A 20450-nucleotide genomic window follows, 5' to 3' on the forward strand; every position below is an offset into this window, starting at 1 on the left:
AAAAATAAAATAAATGTAAAAGAAAATATTACATGGTAATTAATACTCAAGAAATTATGAATAGGTAAGCAGGGAGTTAAGGGTAGCTTCTTCCCCATCATTTCTTCAACTTATTTTCTAGGTTCTCTCCTTCTTGACTGTAGGAAAAAAAATAGGTGGTCTAGTAAAGAGAAGTCTGTACTTGAAGTCAAAAGTCCTGGATTATCCTATTAGTATCTCTTACTTGGGTAAGATTCAATACCTCAATAGATTTTAGTTTCTTGATCAAGAGTAAGGATAGTAACAACACCCAACTCATGATGCTATTATGAGAATTCCCTGATAAAATGTGTATGAAAATACGGAGCATGGAGTTCGAACTTAAAATCTATAACTTAAACATTAAGTTTTGCCCTAATTTTCACTTTGGTTTTCTGTTCCACCTGACATGCAAATAGATTTGTTAAGTCATCAGGTTCTTAGATCACATTCCCATGGACTACTTGGTCCCAATTATAATTCAAGTTGGGATTTGACAAATGCTATGCCTTTCTAATCATCCCTTTGTGCACCCAGAGCCTCAGATAGGTTTGAATTTTGTTCAGCATACAAAACACAACGTCTGTGTGTCTTTGTAGAAGGATTCTTGGCTTGAGCCTAACCATGTCCACTTAAATATTCAACTATGTAAGGACAAATCTGGCTGCCTATTAGGATAGGCCCATGAGAATTCTGTTTGCCTGAGTAAATAGGACCATTCTCTCTCAGCAAGGCATGGAAATTTATTCCTGAGTTCTCTTTGGACGTCCAAACTTTTAGCCTTGTCTCTCCTTCCAAAGGATAAAAGAAGATAGTGTATACACAAAAGAAGAAGAGGGTACTATTAAACAGGAAATATAACAGAACAAAGAAGAGATTTGATGATTTAAACTGTGATTGTTCATCCACATTTAAAATCCAACAGGAGGGTTTAATGATTCAGTCAAAGAAATTTCCAGAAAATAGGATCAAAAAATCAATGAAATGGAAATAAAAGAGGAAAGTTAAGAAAATTAAAGAATGAATGAAGTTCAATCAACATCTTAGTTCTGGAAAGAGGGACTCCCATTTTTTTCCTAATGAGCTTCTTAATACTGTTTGACTTTTTTTAATGTGCACATGTACATCCTTGATAAAAACAGAAATTAATTTTAAAGTATTTACGTATTATATTCACTTTTTTACATCTAATTTATTTCTCTGCAGGTCAGAGAATAACTACATAATACTGATCTTCTAAATGCCAAATCTAATGGGCTATTTTCAATAATCATACTATTGGAAAACTATGCAAAATTTGCACTTGACTACTTCTCCATTCTCTTTTAATTTCTAGGATGGCACCCTCCCCTAGCTCTACTGCTCTTAGCTCAACATCACCATTGTTGATTTTTCTTTACATTACATTAAACTTTGATGCCCCGTAGGGTTCCATCTTTAGTTATCATCCTCTAAATCCATGCACTCTTACTGGACGACCTTACTCCCAAGTTTCTATTGCCAATATATGAACCAATGACTGCCAAATCTCCATGCCAAGTGTCTATATCTTTACCTGATGTCCTAATAACAAATCAAACTTAGCATATACAAAACAGACCTCATTATTTTCCCACTTTCCCCCACTTCCAAACCCAAATTCACTCAGTTTGCTACATTTTTCATCCAGCACAATGGTCTAACCCAGTTTGAAAACATGTGGTCATTCTCAACAACTCTCTTAACCTTAAGATGAGAAAGAGCTTTCACATTTGGCCTTCCCACCTCATCTATACCACCACTGTCTTAGTTTAGCTCTATTTTTCTCTTCAAATGCCATTCTCCTGCCATGACAATCCATCCATCCACTCTCTCCATCACTACCAGTTATTTTCCTACAAACCAAATCTGAAATGCTCCTCCCTAAAACCTTTCACTGGCTCATTATCAGTAATCTTTTCCTGACCTCAGAGTCCTTTTCACAATCTGATTACAACCCATACTCCAGCTAATGTTACCTTAATATACACACAGCCTTTGCCACGAACGCTAGATTCCCCAACAGTCTTTGAATGCCTCAAGCTCTTTCATCACTTCATTCTGTTCACACTGCCTAGAATTCCCTCCTCAACTTCTTCAATTGGAAAACTCATACAAATTTTTCAAGACTTTGCTGTAATGTCACTTTTTCTATGAAGTCATGCAAACAAAGTTCTTCTTTCTCACTGCTCCCATAGTCCTGTATTCTTACTTTCATCAGCATCGCAAGTCAGGAATCTGAATCTGCAGGAAGAGGACACATACACACATACACACAGACAACTGTTCTCAACGTATTTAGCTAATGCCTAAATACAGAACTTAACAGAATTGGCTGCACAGAGTAGGAGCACAGGCCACTTACCCTTGAGAAGAATTTTCTTGTTCCTTGCTTCCCCATAGGCTATCCAGCTGCCACTGACACTCTCCCTTTAAGTAGGGTATAGCCATATTTCGTAATAGAGAAAGAAGCTGAAACCTTGCCATACCACCGCCCTTTTATACTTGGGCTTACATTGTGATTCCAGAAAAACTTATACTAACAACCTATGACCCTCCTTTTTAGGAAATGGCAACAAACAACAGGTCATTGTAGTTATTAAACCAAACTTAGGACCAGCACAGGCATATCCTCACAGACAGGAGAAAGGTGAGTCAGGCACAATGTCCCTGAATAATGTCTTTGCCTGTAGATTTACAGACACAGAAAGTCTGTCTTCCTACACCACTAGCATAAAAGTTGCCAGCTTTCTATTGTAATTTATATATTTATGTTTCTACCTCTATCATTGGATTGTGAAATTTCTGATATCAAAGGTTATATATTATTCACATTTGTGCACTCTGTGACAAGCCCAGCATTGGGCACCTAATACAACATACAATATATTTTACTGAATAAGCCAGAACTTTTCAAATCAGGCTCTCTTTAAAATCTGTCAGGTCTCAAAATCTATTTGTGATTCTAGGCTTCTATAATTTGGTGAAGGATGTACACTTTAGAAAAAGGTATTTCAAAGAAGTAATCTTGGGCAGGTAAAATTATAGGATATTTGTGATATCCTTGCACAAATCTGACCTGGAATATCAGCTTTGGTGTACACCCTGTGGGGAAAATAATCATAATACTGTCTGGCCACCTGGAGTCACAATTATACCTGTGGGGAATTCAAGGCCAAATGGCAAGCCAAAAGAAAGTATCCTCTATAACTGGAGATTTCAGATGGAGATGTCCGGAGAAGGGGATTTCCAAAATGCTGCAAGGAGGATGTTTGGGCCAGACAAATTCTAGGTAGATCACTCTACTTAGAGTGATCTTAAAGGAAAAACTCCCTCTAACAGAGGGGAGAGTTTCAGGACCGTAGTCCCAGCTCAACAGCAGGATCTCAGTTGCTATTGACAGAGGCCGGGTTTCAGTGCAGCTGATGCTGTATCAACCACCTGGGCACCAAAAAAAAAAAAAAAAAAAAGTGGGTTTGTGCCCACTCAACCACAAATTCATTCGTTCTATAAATATGTGTTGAATATCTCATTAGTACCAGGCATCATTCTATAATTTGGGTATAACAGAGAGATGATCCTTATTTTCATGGAACTTAATATGGAATAAGTTACACAAAAGACAAGAATAGAGGATAAATTCAGACAAGATCACAACTGGAAGAAAAAAAGGCAAAGCAATGCAAAGGTGAGTAGACTGGAAGAGAAATGCAGCATAAGATAAGGTGGGCAAGGAAGGATTTTTGAAGAGGTAATATTTTATTTTATTTGAAATGTTTATTTATTTATTTTGAGGGGGGTGGACAGAGAGAGAGAGTGAGAGAGAGAGGGAGAGAATCCCAAGCAAGCTCCACACTGTCAGCGCAGAGCAGGGCAAGGCTCGATCTCATGAACCTGTGAGATCATGACCTGAGCGGAAATCAAGAGTTGGATGCTTAATCAACTAAGCCACCCAGGCACCCCTGAAGAGGTGATATTTTAGATGAATAAGACCTAGATCTTCAGAGTAAGGATTGGGTGGGAGTGTCATACCAGAGCACAGCAGCAATTAGCTTCACCAACACACATACTTTAGCTCACAAACTAATTCCTTACAAAGCTAACTTCCATATTCTGCACACAATGGACACTTGATAAGTATTGTTAAAGATCAGAATGGTGGGGGGTGGGGAGTTGCTTGCATGGCTTGGTCAGTTGAGTGTCAGACTCTGGGTTTCAGCTCAGGTCACGATCCCAAGGTCATGGGATAGAGCCCCATGTGGTGCTCCATGCTTGAGGATGGAATCTGCTTAAGATTCTTTCTCTCTATCCCTATGCCTCTCTCCCCCACTTGCTCTCTCTCTCTTAAAATAAATAAATAAATAAATAAATAAATAAATAAATAAATAAATAAATAAAATAAAATAAAAAATAAAAACCTAAAGACCAGAATGAGAGGAAAGGGAAAGTCTAAAAATCTAGAAGGTTTACTGCAGAGGAGTGGGGAGGTAGGGAGGTGTTATTTTGTTTTCAATTTTGTCTGTAGGAAGCAAATCATTTTCTACTACTCAGATACAGTTTCTGACAAGCCTCAGGATGAAACAAACGCATTTTACTTGTTGTGCTGATCAAATAGTTGGAAGCAAAGCTTAAGCCATTTTTAAACGTCTATGGTAAGCAAAAGCACAAGAGAGAGAAAAGAACCCTGAACTGGGAATTAGGAAACGTCTTTCTGTTCCCAAATTTGTCCCAACATTCTGTGCCAATATGGGAAAGTCACTTCAACTATTTGCACTTTAATTTCCTCTATATAAGGGGAAATTTAGACTATATAATCTCTGAGGTCTTTTTTTTTTTTTTTTTTTTTTGGTGTGTGGTATATATGGGGGCAGAGAAGAATAGGAATCAGAGGCAAAGGTACACCCAGGGCACCACAGACATTGATCAGATATGAAGATTAATCCACTGAGTGATTTCTCTGGGACATATATTGCTTCCCCATCTTTACATCTACCCTGGTGCTTTTCAAATTCAGCTCCATTTCTAACATCTTTCCCTCCCTTTCTTTATTTACCACAATATTGGTGACTCCTGTGTGATAAATAAAGTAGGATTTGAATATAGCAATAGCCAGAGTAAAAAAAACTACATCAATTTCTTTTTTTCTCTCTCTCTGAAAAATAAAAATCCTACTTATAAGCAAATTAGCTTTACATATCACCTCCCTGCATTTAGGAAGATAGAATAAATGGATTTTTCTTTAAAATGGCATCAAGACAATCCAGTTATACTATCTTTTTTTAATGTTTATTTTTGAGAGAGAAAGAGAGAGAGTTAGAAAGAAAGAAAGAATGTGAGCAGGGGAGTGGCAAAGAGAGAAAGGAAGACTGAGAATCCTAAGCAGGCTCCACACTGTCAGCACAAAACCCAACAAAGGGCTCGAACCCACAAACTGTGAGATCATGAACAGCTCAGTAATCAGGAATTGGATGCTTAACCAACTGAGTCACCCAAGTGCCCCAATCCAGTTCTACACTTAAAAAAATCACACAAGCATGGATATGTCCATTCAGTTTGATATTAGAAGGAAGAATTTTCCAATATATCAGGGAGTAGAAGATAATGAGTTCAGTTTGGTAAAAGTAATATTTGAAACAGTGTTGTTCTCCTTCCTATAAATACAGACTATAAACCTTATTAATCAGACTTCATTTCCTCCCTTTGTGAATATAAGATTTTAATTGTTCTAATCCCTTCCCTGTTGATTTCTTGCTACAATTTTACACAGCAGCAGGTCACCTCTTCCCTTTCCCAGAAATACATTAGCACAATGCCACAGTCCTAAATAATGTATTTTTTAATTGACTGAGAAAAAAAGAAAAGAGGAAATCAACTCTGAAGTTCAAGGACCTAAAAATAGTCTTCCTGAAAGGATACACATTTACTCATTGGAAGCTAATGTTAATTAGCTTTGCTTTCACGACTAAGAAACAAAGTCTCAAGATTCCATTTTTAAGAATCCTTATCTACAAAGAATCAACACATTGATTTGAGAATACAATTTATCTATAGCTAAAATCAAAAAAATTGGAAGGAAAATTTTTGTACTGCTTGGTCACTGGAAGTCAGTACCTAATACACACTTAGATACCTATAAAGGACTATTTTCTCTAATATGGTTCATATGAAAACTGCATTGACTGAGATTCAAAGAACCTTAATTTGAGTCCCTGTTCAGTTGATAACTGCATGATTTTGAATAAATCATTTAATTCCATTGGGTCTCATTTTTCTCCTCTGTAAACAGTTGTAAAATAGTTGAGGATCCTCTCAGTAAAACCATTTTATGATCGTATAAAATAAGTCTTTAAATACCTCTTAATAAAACATATATACTTTGTGTGTGTTTTATTAAAAATGTGGAGATAATATGAAGCTGTGCTGTACATTAGCTACCAGCCACACATGGCTATTTTAACTGAAAATGATTAAAAACAAAATAAATCCAGTGCCTCAGGTACACTAGCCACATTTCAGATGCCCAAAAACCTGTACATGGCCAGTGGTTACTTTAATAGAGAGCAAAGATAAAGAGTATTTCCATCATCACAGAAAGTCCTATTGGGCAGTGCTAGTATAAAGGGACAGAAAAAGTACTGTATAATCATTGTAGAGCTCTAAAATGAATGTTTGTTTCATTCCTTCAACTGACCATTCCAACAGACATCAATCCATGTATCAACATGCATGGGTAGTTTTCAGTCAGTTGTAAATATGTCTGCTTTTTACCATTAACCCACCAACTTTCCCCTTTTATTCATAAGAATGTCATGAGAGGTATTATCAAATGACTTGCTGAAATCCCAAGTGCCCAATGTCTGTTGGAACAGACAAATGTAACTCTGCTGAAGGAAATAAATAGAGGAGAAAAGGCTCTTCTGTCATGGTCACTTATTAAACTTTTGCCAGTCCCTCCTGCCACCTTTTCTAAGCAATCAGTGCCATGCTGACTGATCTCCTTTCAATTAGAAAAGAAATCAAACTATAGATACTTCTCTTCTTTTTCTAGTGTCTCTCATATGTCCCTGGACTCCTCAAAGATCACTGATGATAGTCCAGCCTTTTCTTTGTACCCATGGCCATAATTAGTACAACTCAGATGATTTTAAACTCAGTTAAAATGAGGTATTCCCTGTGCATTTCAGCATTCCTTTCTATGAATGTTCTACTTATTCAATTTTGAAAATAATAATCCCTGCCAGTTTTTCCTCTTTTCTCTGTAAGTTCAGCTTTTTCTTTTTTCTGTTAGTGTTACACCATTAGAACCCCCTTCCTACTCTTCTTTCTCTAAGCAACTATACATAGAATTTTGTTCATTTTATCCTTAGAATTTTTTCTTGCAAATTTCAGTAAATCTTCCTATCTGCCAGACTCATTATACTCATCCTTAGTTACAATAACCTTGTGTTTGTTAAGACCTTCAGTTGCAAGAAGCGGAAGTTCACTTGAGCTACTCTAGCAACAGAAGTTTAAGAATACATGGATATGGGGGGCACCCAGGTGGCTCAGTTGGTTAAGTGTCTGACTCTTGGTCTAGGCTCAGGTCATGATCTCACAGTTCATGGATTTGAGCCTTATGGGCTCTGTGCCATCAGCACAGAGCCTGTTTGAGATTCTGTCTCTCCTTCTCTCTGCCCCTCCCCTGCTTGTGCACAAGCACTCTCATGCTCTCTCTTTCTCAAAATAAATAAATAAATAAACTTTTTAAAAAAGGTTTCTTTCTTTATAAGAAGAAAAAAGAAGAAATGGATATGCCCACCCAAAGGGGTTATATTCATGTATATAAATATATATGGTATATATAAATATAGCCACTTTAGTCAGGAAGGACTAAAACTAGCAAGAGTAAGATTGTTGGATTTCAAAGAAGCCAAAAGTATTAGTGGGTAAACAAACTGATAATATAAGGAAAGTAGGAAACAACAAAAAGTTAAAATGAAAATATTTACTTGAACTCATACTCATAAAAATAAACATTTTTTTCAGACGTGTCACTATCAAGAGTAACTCAATGGAAGTAGCAGCCCTTTTATACCCTTCAAGAAAACTTACAATGGGTTTAGAAATCCATTGTTTCCAGGGCACCTGGGTGGCTCAGTCCATTGAGCATCTAACTCTTAATTTCAGTTCAGGTCAAGATCCCAGGGTCATGGGATCAAGCCCCACATTGTCAAGCTCCATGCAGAGTGTGAAGCCTGCTTCTTAAGATTTTCTTTCTCTTCCTCTGCCCCTCCCCCTACTCTGACATGTGATCTTTCTCTCCAAAAAAGAAAAAAGAAATCTATTGTTTCCCAAAAAGTAAGAATTGCTTCCAAGAAATCTAGAGGACAAAAGAACCAGTTTAGAGGTTTCTCACTGACCAAGCTTTATCTATTTGAGCAAATAATAATAAATTGAAATAAGCTAGATGTATAAAAAGCCATGACCCTATAATGATACTCAGAAGAGAAAATTAATGTAAAGAATACCAAAATGTAGTGATACAAATGTAGAGTGAATATGATAGTTGAACTTTTATTGATTTTAACAAATTTGAAAGAAATAATACATATAGAGATTTATTCTTCTGGTAAGCATATGTCTGTCTATAAATTATACATATGTATCAGCTTCTCTCCATGTCAGCAGGAAAGAGTGAACTAATGCATGTGAGCCAAAGAGCATTAGAAAAAGTAATATCCATGCATGAATAGACAGAACAAATCTGCATGGTTCACTGTTTTGACCAAGTAGAATGAAAGCCCTGAAGCTGATTAGTTCTGCCAACAGTATATGTTCCAAGATGATCAATTAGCCCAACATTCTAAAGAAGCAAGAAAATTACACATAATCACATCTTTACCTCTCAGGGAATCAAACCTGTAATTATAATAAGTATACTAATTATAATAAATTATAATAAGAAATACATATTTTATATCAAACAATCATGGCAATATGGTGAGTTATAAACCTCATGCTATATAAAATAAAGAACGGATCATTTGCCAAAAAGGAAACAAAATTTTACTTCTTCCTTGCCAATTTGGATGCCTTTTATTTCTTTTTGATGTCTGATGGCTGAGCTAAGACTTCCAGTACTATGTTAAATAACAGTGGTGAGAGTGGACATCCTTGTCTTAATCCTGACCATAGGGGCAAAGTTCTGAGTTTTTCCCCACTGAGGATGATATTCACTGTGGATTTTTCATTTATGGTCTTTATTATGTTGAAGCACGATCCCTCTAAACCTACTTTGTTCAAGTTTTTTATCATGAATCGATGTTGTACTTTGTCAAATGTTTTTTCTGTATCTACTGAAAAGATCACGTGGTTCTTACCTTTTCTTTTATTAATGTGGTATATCATGTTGATTGATTTGTGAATAATGAACCACGCTTGCAATCCAGGAATAAATCCCACTTGATCAAGGTTATGATTTTTTTAATGTATTCTTGGAATAGGTTTGCTAGTATTTTATTGAGAATTTTGCATTCATATTCATTGGGGATATTGGCCTGTAGTTCTCTTTTTAGTGGTGTCTTTATCTGGTTTTGGTATCTGGGTAATGCTGGCCTCATAGAATGAATTTGGAAATTTTCCTTCCTTTTCTATTTTTTGGAATTGTTTGAGAAGAATACATATTGACTCTTCCTTAAATGTTTGGTAGAATTTGCATGTGATGCCTTCTGGCCCTGGACTTTTGTTTTTGGGAGGTTTTTTTTATTATTATTATTGATTCCATTTCTTTGCTGGGTATCAGTCTGTGCAAGTTTTCTATTTCTTCCTGCTTCAGTTTTGGTAGTTTATATGCTTCTAGGAATTTATCCATTTCTTTCACATTGTCTAATTTGTTGGCATATAGTTTTTCATAATATTCTTTTATAATTGTCTGTATTTTGTAAGGCTTCCACATCAGTAATGAAGAAAGTAAAACTTTCATTATCTGAAAATGACATGATAGTCTATAGAGAAAACCCAAAAGACTATGCCAAAAAACTGCTAGAACTGATACATGAATTCATCAGAGTTTCAGGATACAAAATCAACCTACAGAAATCTGCTTAATTTCTACATACCAATAATGAAGTGACAGAAAGAGAAATTAAGGAATCAATCCCATTTACAATCGCACCAAAAACAGTAAGATACCTAGGGATAAACCTAATCAAAGATGTTAAAGAACTATACTCTGAAAATTATAAAACACTGATGAAAGAAACTGAAGATAACACAAAGAAATGGAAAGACATTCCATGCTCATAGATTGGAAGAATAAATGTTATTAAGCAATGTACACATTTAATGCAATCCCTATCACAACATCAATAGCATTTTTCATAGAGCTAACAAACAAAATTTGTAGGGAACCCCAAAGATCCCAAATAGCCAAAGCAACCTTAAAAAAGAAAAGTAAAGCTGGAGACACCAAAATTCAAGACTTCAAGTTATATTAAAAAGCTATAGTGATCAAAACAGTATGGTATTGGCACCAAAATAAACACATAAATCAATAAAACAGGACAGAAAACCCAAAAATGAACCCATAAGTATATGGTCATTTAATCTTCAGCAAAGCAGGAAAGATTATCCAATGGGAAAAAGACAGTCTCTTCAACAAATGGTACTGGGAAAACTGGAAAGCAACATGCAGAAAATGAAACTGGATCACTTACAAACACCAAATGCAAAAATAAATTCAAAATGGATTAAAGACCTAAATGTGAGACCTGAAACCATAAAAATCCTCGAGGAGAACACCCAGGCAGTAACCTCCTGACATTGGTCATATCAACTTCTTTCTAGATATGTCTCCTGAGGCAAGGGAAACAAAAGCAAAAACAAACTATAGGGACTTCATCAAAATAAGAGGCTTTGCACAGCAAAGGAAATGATCAGAAATGCTGTATGCATAAACTGTTGGGACTTCATCAAGATAAAAAGCTTCTGCACCGTGAAGGAAACAATCAACAAAAGTAAAAGGCAAAATTTGGAATGGGAGAAGATATTTGCAAATAACATATCTGATAAAGGGTTAGTATCCAAAATATGTGAAAAACTTATCAAACTGGACACCCAAAAATTGAATAATCCAACTTAAAAAATGGGTAGAAGATATGAATAGACATTTTTCCAAACAAGATATACAGATGGCCAATAGACATATGAAAAAATACTCGACATCCCTTATCATCAGGGAAATACAAATCAAAATTACAATGAGCTATCACCTCACACCAGTCAGAATGGCTACAATTAACAACATGGTAAACAGCAGGTGCTGCCCAGGATGCAGGGAAAGGGGAACACTCTTACACTGTTGGTGGGAATGCAAACTAGTACAGCCACTGTGGAAACAGTAAAGAGGTTACTCAAAAAGTTAAAAATAGATCTACCCTTCCATCTAGCAATTGCACTACTATGTTTTTACCCAAAGAATACAAAAGTACTATTCAAGAGGATACATGCACCCCAATGTTTATAGCAGCATTATCTACAATAGTCAAACTACAGTAAGAGACCAAGTGTCCATCAACTGGTGAATGGATAAAGAAGATGTGGCATATGAATGAAATCCTGGGGTGCCTGGGTGGCTCACTTGGTTAAGTGTCTGACTCTTGATTTCGACTTGGGTCATGATCTCATGGTTCATGAAATCGAACCTCACATCAGGCTCAGTGCTGACAGCCTGGAGCCTGCTTGGAATTCTCTCTCTTCCTCTCTTTCTGTCCATCCCTTCCTCACATAATCTCTCTCTCACTCAAAATAAATAAACAGTTTTTAAAAAAGAATGAAATCCTGTCGTTTGCAATGACATGGATGGAGCCAGAGAGTATTATGCTAAGTGAAATAAATCAGTCACAGAAAGACAAATACCATATGACTTCACTCATATGTGCAATTTAAGAAACAAGCAAATGAGAAAGGGGGAAAAAAGGGAGAGGCAAACCAAGAAACATACTCTTAACTATAGAGAACAAATTGATGGTTACCAAAGGAAAGGTGGGTGGTGAGATGGGTTAAATGGGCTATGGGAATTAAAGAGTACATTTGTGAAGAGCACCAGGTGCTCTATGAAAGTGTTGAATCACTATACTGTATGCCTGAAACTAATATTACACTGTATATTAACTAACTAGAATTTAAATCAAAAAAGAAACATAGAATAGGGGCAGCTGGGTGGCTCAGTCAGTTGAGCATCCCACTTGATTTCAGCTCAGGACATGACCCTAGAGTCAAGGAATCAAGCCCCATATTGGACTCTGTGCTGACAGTGTGAAGACTGCTTGGCATTCTCTTTCTCCCCATCTCTCTTTGTCACTCCCCTTCTTGTGTTCGTTCTCTCTCTCTCTCTCAAAAATATTTTTTAAGAAAAAGAAAGATTAAAAAAATAAATCAAGTCTCAACAAATCAAAATCGACAGGAAAAAGATAAGATTCAATTCATTTAAAACACAAACTTACACCCCAGCTTGTCTGAGATAATATTTTTAACATTTATATTGGTAAAATTACAAAAACAATTTGAAAAAGATGTACAAATTTATCTGATTGAACATATGAAACCCTAAGAAATTGTCATTGCTGAAACCAGTAAAAAGAGATGAAGCCAAAAACTAAAAACAAAATTAATCAGAAGTTATTATTAGTTCTTATAACTGTCCTCGGTAAAGGGGACTTAAGAAGATCTGTAATTATTGTTATTATGTATGTTTCCATCTGCTGTTTCAGGAATTTGAAGTAAAGAATCAACCACAGTAAATTCATAATAGCAGTTTAAGTTGTTTGAAGGGCTTTAATCAAAATTTTTAATCAATATCTAAATTCACTCAACAAAAAATAGTTTCCTATATAAATAAGTAATAAATGATAACAAATAAAAAATGAGCATTAAACAAAATACAAAGAATAGTGACAGTTCCTTCCCAAGCTCAAAAACCCATTAACATTTTTTTCTTTTTTTTTTCAATATATGAAATTTATTGTCAAATTGGTTTCCATACAACACCCAGCGCTCATCCCAAAAGGTGCCCTCCTCAAAACCCATCACCCACCCTCCCCTCCCTCCCACCCCACATCAACCCTCAGTTTGTTCTCAGTTTTTAACAGTCTCTTATGCTTTGGCTCTCTCCCACTCTAACCTCTTTTTTTTTTTTTTCCTTCCCCTCCCCCATGGGTTTCTGTTACGTTTCTCAGGATCCACATAAGAGTGAAAACATATGGTATCTGTCTTTCTCTGTATGGCTTATTTCACTTAGCATCACACTCTCCAGTTCCATCCACGTTGCTACAAAAGGCCGTATTTCATTCTTTCTCATTGCCACGTAGTATTCCATTGTGTATATAAACCACAATTTCTTTATCCATTCATCAGTTGATGGACATTTAGGCTCTTTCCATAATTTGGCTATTGTTGAGAGTGCTGCTATAAACATTGGGGTACAAGTGCCCTGATGCATCAGTACTCCTGTATCCCTTGGGTAAATTCCTAGCAGTGCTATTGCTGGATCATAGGGTAGGTCTATTTTTAATTTTCTGAGGAACCTCCACACTGCTTTCCAGAGAGGCTGCACCAATTTGCATTCCCACCAACAGTGCAAGAGGGTTCCCATTTCTCCACATCCTCGCCAGCATCTATAGTCTCCTGATTTGTTCATTTTAGCCACTCTGACTGGAGTGAGGTGATATCTGAGTGTGGTTTTGATTTGTATTTCCCTGATAAGGAGCGACGTTGAGCATCTTTTCATGTGCCTGTTGGCCATCTGGATGTCTTCTTTAGAGAAGTGTCTATTCATGTTTTCTGCCCATTTCTTCACTGGGTTATTTGTTTTTCGGGTGTGGAGTTTGGTGAGTTCTTTATAGATTTTGGATACTAGCCCTTTGTCCGAATATGTCATTTGCAAATATCTTTTCCCATTCCGTTGGTTGCCTTTTCGTTTTGTTGGTTGTTTCCTTTGCTGTGCAGAAGCTTTTTATCTTCATAAGGTCCCAGTAGTTCATTTTTGCTTTTAATTCCCTTGCCTTTGGGGATGTGTTGAGTAAGAGATTGCTACGGCTGAGGTCAGAGAGGTCTTTTCCTGCTTTCTCCTCTAGGGTTTTGATGGTTTCCTGTCTCACATTCAGGTCCTTTATCCATTTTGAGTTTATTGTTCTAGCATCAGCAATCAGACAACAAAAGGAAATCAAAGGCATCAAAATTGGCAAAGATGAAGTCAAGCTTTCGCTTTTTGCAGATGACATGATATTATACATGGAAAATCCGATAGACTCCACCAAAAGTCTGCTAGAACTGATACATGAATTCAACAAAGTTGCAGGATACAAAATCAATGTACAGAAATCAGTTGCATTCTTATACACTAACAATGAAGCAACAGAAAGACAAATAAAGAAACTGATCCCATTCACAATTGCACCAAGAAGCATAAAATACCTAGGAATAAATCTAACCAAAGATGTAAAAGATCTGTATGCTGAAAACTATAGAAAGCTTATGAAGGTAATTGAAGAAGATATAAAGAAATGGAAAGACATTCCCTGCTCATGGATTGGAAGAATAAATATTGTCAAAATGTCAATACTACCCAAAGCTATCTACACATTCAATGCAATCCCAATCAAAATTGCACCAGCATTCTTCTCGAAACTAGAACAAGCAATCCTAAAATTCATATGGAACCACAAAAGGCCCGGAATAGCCAAAGTAATTTTGAAGAAGAAGACCAAAGCAGGAGGCATCACAATCCCAGACTTTAGCCTCTACTACAAAGCTGTCATCATCAAGACAGCATGGTATTGGCACAAAAACAGACACATAGACCAATGGAATAGAATGGAAACCCCAGAACTAGACCCACAAACATATGGCCAACTCATCTTTGACAAAGCAGGAAAGAACATCCAATGGAAAAAAGACAGTCTCTTTAACAAATGGTGCTGGGAGAACTGGACAGCAACATGCAGAAGGTTGAAACTAGACCACTTTCTCACACCCATTGACATTTTAAACAGTATGTATTCTTCTATGTCATCTCATCTCTTTGCTTGTGTATATGTTTCATTCTTTCTAACTGGCTTTCTATGCCCTTCAGTAAATAAGGCAGAGAGAAGATGGCTGCTCAGAACTCCCATGTTCCTATACTATATGGTTCCAGACACAGAGAGAAACTCATTCTCTCATTAATCAGTGTCTAGGGGGAAAGGATTCTTTCTAATAATGGTTGGGCCAGATTCTCTTCCCAGTTCCAACTTGCTGTTCCCAGAAGGTACAATTACACTGTAGAAAGATGGCTGCCAGGAAGTCATGTCCACAGACACAAGGAAAGGCCAAGGACATCACTGTAAGATGGAAAGATACCCCCCAAGTATCTCTACTTTATCCCAATAAGCCTAAACTGGTAAGAGAGCACTCTCTGACTTGCTGCCTTTTCTTTGGATCCTAACACCTTTTCGTTTTGAAACTATCATAATTAGAACTGTTTTTGAGAACTAGCAACACTGTTGAACCATCTTTTACCTCAAAATCCTCTGAGGATTTCTGGTATCTGACTTCTTAAATTCTGGGGTTCATATCTGACTCTGACCAAACTTCTCATCCCTATTGCAAACTCAAAGAAGTATCAGTAAATTTCCAACGGTGTACTAGGGCCTAAAAGGGCAATTTAATTTAAATAAGAACAGAGAAAGCAACATATGTCTCAATAATTGTACCTTCAAAAGCTAGATCATAAAGTCAGAAATTCCACATGCCTTTGTCTAACCAATTCACATCATTAAATTGATGGTTTAATAAAATCTAGCAATAGAAAAGAATGAATAAATATAAATAAAGAACATAAATGACAGATTCTGACTTCACTGATGCCATTTTCCCCATTTCCATGAAAATAATAGCAGTTATAAACCATTATGGAGTTCCACTAATATGCTTTCAGACTACATGACAGTTTTATATTCAAAGTTACTTCCTCTGCAATTTCTTAAACTAATTAAACTTCCTAAAGGTAACTGAGGTAAAAGAGAGCAGAAAACTATTTTTTTCTTATTGTTTATTCCTTAATTGCACATGTAATGAGGCAAAACCAAAACAGTGCACCTTGAAATGTGTTTTTTAATGAGGCCTTTCCATGGCTATAGTACTAATGCTTTTGTTATTACTGGGTATTGCTTTGTGGCTAATACTTCACCACCATGGAAACATCCATGATCAAAATAGACCTGATGTTCATTAATGGTGTCTTTTGCAAATTAAACTTGAGTTAGGACAGCCAGGCTTCTAGATAATGTATTAGAAAATGTTCATTTTATACAGTAATCATCTCACTAAATTACATAAGTCAATAGGCACTTGAAAAATTTTAGCCTCAAAGCAAGCTATTTATTCAATACAAGACATATTTTGCATTTTCAAAAAAAAAGTATGTGGTAACTAATATTTATTATAAAAATAAATATTTTCATTTAATGCTTTTTTGAAAGCCTTCGTTAGTATTATAGCCATATAGCATTCATTCATTCAGGATCTGGTAGGCCTACATTTGCCATAGTATGTCAAAGTAAGAGAAAAAGAGTCAATTACAATAGTATGCTAGAGCTGACTTATATTGGCTGGAGAGTGCGAACTGGTACATTGTTAGGAATTCTGTAAGTTACTTGTTAAATAACAGCCATTAGTAAAAGTTAAAGTAAATACTCACCAAAGGAGGAACAGAAGGGAACTTCCTCAACCTAAAAAGGGCATCTGTGAAAATTCTACAACATCATACTTAATGATGAAAGACACTTCTCACATTCAGTGATTCACACTGGTGCATTGAAACTGATTGTGGTGAGAGTATGTATACCTCAGAAATCAGCAAATGCTAAAAAATCTTGGTTTAAATTATCATTTTCTTGATAACTAAACTAATAATAATACAAATGAAACATAGAAGTTCATTATGCACAAGAAGTTTAGGAATTATCCTGCCAGTATTTGAAAATTATGACCCAATTCAGCAAAGAAATCATGGACATTACTGACAAAAGAGTAAATTTCCAGCACATGTCCTCCTGTTTCACTTTCATATCATTCATTATTATACATGAAAATATCAGCCAACATTCATGTCAGAACTACACTCATTCATCAACTGCAACCACAACTTGGCTATGAATACAAGAATTTGGAAGAAAATCAATGAGAGCAGTCTGTGTGAATCAATTGACTGTATGAAATTTATAATAAAGAATATTGTATATTTTATTATTAATCATAAATTGGGTGTTACATATCTTTATGCCAATAAAATGTATAACAAACTTGTGTTCATAGATATATACATATATATAGTATATATGTATATATATATATATATATATATATATATATATATATATATATATGCACTTTTTTTGGAGATCCAGTTGTATTCATTTACCAGCACATAACTGGTTTTAGTGTTATTTTCTTCAAGGAAACAGGTCTAGAATTTTACAAACAATTGCACAGTTTGTCTAGTTGTACAACTGGGCTTAATCATTTCTAGATATAGAAGTTATGTTGACAAGAAAATGTTCCCTCTTTAAACTTCCAAGGTCTCCATCTTTTCCTAAAAAGTTATATGGACCAACTCTGCAATGACTCCAGCTTACTGTATATAGACAGACTACAGAATTTATTTGGGCTTTTTGAATGTGTACACTTGGCATATGTACAAGAACTGTTCTGAAGCACTTCGGGTGGCTCAGTCAGTTAAGCATCTGACTTTGGCTTAGATGATGATTTTGCAATTTGTGAGTTCGAACCCTGCATCGGGTGCTGTGCTGACAGCTCAGAGCCTGAAGCCTGCTTCAGATTCTAGGTCCCCTTCTCTCTCTGCCCCTCCCCTGCTTGTGAGCTCGCTCGCTCTCTCTCTCTCTCTCTCTCTCAAAAATAAACATTAAAAAATTTTTAATAAAAATTAAAAAAAAGAACTGTTCTCTTTTACCCACTCAGATATTCCAAAGGGCCACACACCCATTGCACAAACCCAAGATAGAGTTATAAATATACTAGGGCATTTCTGAAATCTCTTAACTCATTTCTTTCAGCCCTTATTAGACTACTATTCCCCCCGACTTAAAACTCTTGACTCCACACCCTAATTCTAATGCTAATCTCAGGCCTTGAACTGGAATTTATCCTAATTTCCATGGCAGTTGATTCAATTCTCCATGGGATACCTGGGCATGGCTTTCCCCTTCTAGAATTAACACCTTACTGGTTTTCCAAAATTCTAGACACTGACTTAAATGTAGTAACATGCGCTTCTATTTTCACATCAGATGCATTTGCAAGCCTTCCCTGGGGTTTCTTTCGTTTCTCCCAACCAAAATTTCTTTGATCATTTTTAAAAGGATTCAGAAAACTGCCTCTTACTCTGTTCTTATATAACTCCCTGCTACCCCAACCTAGAATGCCATCATTTGTCTATTTTGGTTTTCAAAGCAAAGTTTAGCATTTTGTCAAGTATGAAAAATCAGTGCACTCTGAAATCATCCATTCTTTGCTTTCCTAAAGAGGAAACATATTTCTTTGTCCTGCAATTTATAAACTACTTTTCTCTTTTTTTTAATTTTTAATATTTATTTATTTTTGAGAGAGAGAGAGTGGGGGGGTGGGGAGGGCCAGAGAGAGGAGACACAGAAACGGAAGCAGGCTCCAGGCTCAGAGCTGTCAGCACAAAGTCTGATGCAGGGTTCAAACCCACAAACCATGAGATCATGACCTGAGCTGAAGTCAAACACTTAACCAACTGAGCCACCCAGGTGCCCCTATGTGTGTGTGTGTGTGTGTGTGTGTGTTTAAAGTTTATTTATTTATTTTGAGAGAGAACAAGAGAGACAGAGAGAGAGAGAGAGAATGGGAGGGGTAGAGAGAGGAGAGATTGCATTGATAGAGATTGTACCCTACTTTTTATTTTTCTATTCTTATACCCCTATGTAATTTTTTATGCCACTCCTTGACTATAACTAACTCTTGTACTTCTTTGAAACAATGTGACACTATTTAGTACATTTCTCTCAAGGATTTCAAATTACATTTTTATTAATATAATATTTAGTTTTACTGTCCCTTTAGCAGAGAATAGTATAGCTTGTCCCCCAAAGGAGAGGGATACCCTTAGAAAAATAAAAACCAACCATAAATGAGAAACAAGTATGTTTTTGTTTTGTTCAATGAACATCCTAAAGTTTTTAAGAAACTGAGATTGTTAGTCATTCTACTGTAAAGATTAAAGTCAAAGTAACATAAGAGGAATAAGAATAGGGAAGAGGAAAAAATACAGCTCCTAGAAAAGAGAGAACGCTTGCATTTCTTGGTTTTTCAACCGATAAGCAAGTAAGAGACTGTTTTAATACATTCACTTGATGACCTTTAAAAGCATCCATCTTCATGTATGGCATTAGAAGCACATAATGAGATTAGTATTTAGAGATTGTTAAAGAATAGGTCAAGTTAGTCACAAGTATATTTTCATTTTGGTTCACTGTACTTTCTGTTACAGCATTTTACAAGGCAATGTGTGATTGGTTTCAAGGAAATGGAACAGTGAGAGTACTCCCTTGGCCTTTTATCTCATTTTCCCCCTCACTTGGTGGTAACCGTCAATTAGTATGGTCCATATTAGACTTAGGCATGTAAGTAAACAGAAGGTCTTTTGGAATGGCCTAGAGAGAGGAAACTGAAATCATCAGAATTTTCAGAATTTTCAGAAGATCTTTATTTTTTTTTTAATTTTTTTTTCAACGTTTTTTATTTATTTTTGGGACAGAGAGAGACAGAGCATGAACGGGGGAGGGGCAGTGAGAGAGGGAGACACAGAATCGGAAACAGGCTCCAGGCTCCGAGCCATCAGCCCAGAGCCCGACGCAGGGCTCGAACTCACGGACCGCGAGATCGTGACCCGGCTGAAGTCGGACGCTTAACCGACTGCGCCACCCAGGCGCCCCTCAGAAGATCTTTAAGACTGTCTGCCAGTACATGAAAATCAGGGTATGCCTCCAAATCAACCTATTCATCAAGGGTCATTTCAAAGCCACCTCAGTCAAAAAGCTGACAACGATGATGGCTGCTGAAGTGATCTCTCCTTCCATAGAACACACGTATAGCACTTTCCTGGCACTTTAATCATAGGCATTGAAAGCCTCAACTATTTGGGTAAGTGGAAAGGTCCAAGCCAAGTGATTCTACTCAGCCAACCTGGACAAGCTTCTAGAAAACCTTGGGAACTGTGCTTCCTCAAAACAAAATAAAGGTTTGGGACCTCTCCCACTTGTCCATTTAGGATACCTGGGGTGGAGCCCTAGGAACCCATTAATTTTTAAAACCTGCTTAAGCAAGATCTGGAAGTGAAAAGTGCTGGAGCAGGAGCT

This window comes from Panthera pardus, unplaced genomic scaffold, assembly GCF_024362965.1.
Source record: "Panthera pardus isolate Hobbes unplaced genomic scaffold, ASM2436296v1 HiC_scaffold_8, whole genome shotgun sequence".
Taxonomy (NCBI): domain Eukaryota; kingdom Metazoa; phylum Chordata; class Mammalia; order Carnivora; family Felidae; genus Panthera; species Panthera pardus.